A 1,287-nucleotide genomic window follows, 5' to 3' on the forward strand; every position below is an offset into this window, starting at 1 on the left:
GGACACTACATGACAACCAAAACTACCTGCCCTAGGGTGAAGGTGAAGAGACGGGACTTGAGAATCACTGCTGTAAACATTCCGTGTTTATAAGAGCCCCAGGGCTGAAATGAATTTAGATAGATAGATAGATAGATAGATAGATAGATAGATAGATAGATAGATAGATAGATGAGAGATGATAGGTAGGTAGGTAGGTAGGTAGGTAGATAGATGATAGATAGAAAAGTAAATTTTGTAAAAAGTCCTAACTAAAATGGCATTGCACAACTTAGAATGGACTACTATAGTCCCAAACATGGTCTTAAAAAGAATAAGTCAGATTTCTAAAAAATGTATTGAAGACAGTTATGGTAATTGCCTAGAGGAGAGGAGAGAATGGGCAGTACCCACAAGGCCAGACTTTATCCTATAAGTAAGGGAGTGAGGTTTCTGTGAAAATACTGGATATTTCCACTGTTACTTACTCTGGGGAAGAAGTTGAACCTAGGACAGGAATGAGAACTGGAAAGTCAAGTTTTTAGCTGAAAATGCCAGGGGAGGGGAATCCCTTTCTCTGGGAAGTCCATGATTTGGGAGCCTGGACTCCAGATAGAAAGGAAAAGCCCGATAGTATCCCACAGTGAAAAGACAAGCTGACATGTTCATAACTGGTAGACAGAAACAAGGTAGAGAAACACTTTTAAGGATGCCTTAAAAATGACTCAGAACTTGGACCAGAGAATACTGAGCATAGCCCCAGTAATTATTTATCTGTATGTGTTTTTACCGTAATTATTGTGTTATCTTTATCATGCCTCTTTCTGTTAAACTCTGGTTAAAATGCTAGGCTGTGGAAAATTAAGAAAAGCATCTGTTTTCTAATTCAGAGCTTTGCACAGTGGCAGTATCATAGCCAATGAGGTTTTTCCGAGGCGCGATTATTGCTAATTGTTTTCTAATTCAGATGGAATACTGATCTGGAGAACATGAGCAAAAGCAACAATGCAACACATGACAAAGTGTCTAACACAGAAAAACATGGTAGGGCTCTTCATAAATATAATTGAGAGAGTTCTGGGGATGACTCAGATATAGCCAAGAAAGACTTTAAGAGGCTGATTTCTGGCATTAAAACAATGGGGACAAGGTGGGCCTGGCTGGCTCAGTCCCTATAGTGTGCAACTCTTGATCTCAGGCTTTTAAGTTTGAGCCCCCCGTTAGATGTAGAGATTACTTTAAAATAAAATATTTCTTAAAAAGGTGGGGGGAGCTGCCAGGGTAGCTCAGTTGACTGGGCTTTAGACT

The 1,287-nt window shown here is 39.7% G+C and overlaps 1 pseudogene; it reads left to right on the top strand.

The window, feature by feature from the left end:
* Positions 1 to 869: 869 nt before the first annotated feature.
* Positions 870 to 989, top strand: LOC144313123 (U4 spliceosomal RNA; annotated as a pseudogene).
* Positions 990 to 1,287: the final 298 nt, after the last annotated feature.

The sequence above is a fragment of the Canis aureus genome, chromosome 4, assembly GCF_053574225.1.
Source record: "Canis aureus isolate CA01 chromosome 4, VMU_Caureus_v.1.0, whole genome shotgun sequence".
Classification (NCBI taxonomy): Eukaryota; Metazoa; Chordata; class Mammalia; order Carnivora; family Canidae; genus Canis; species Canis aureus.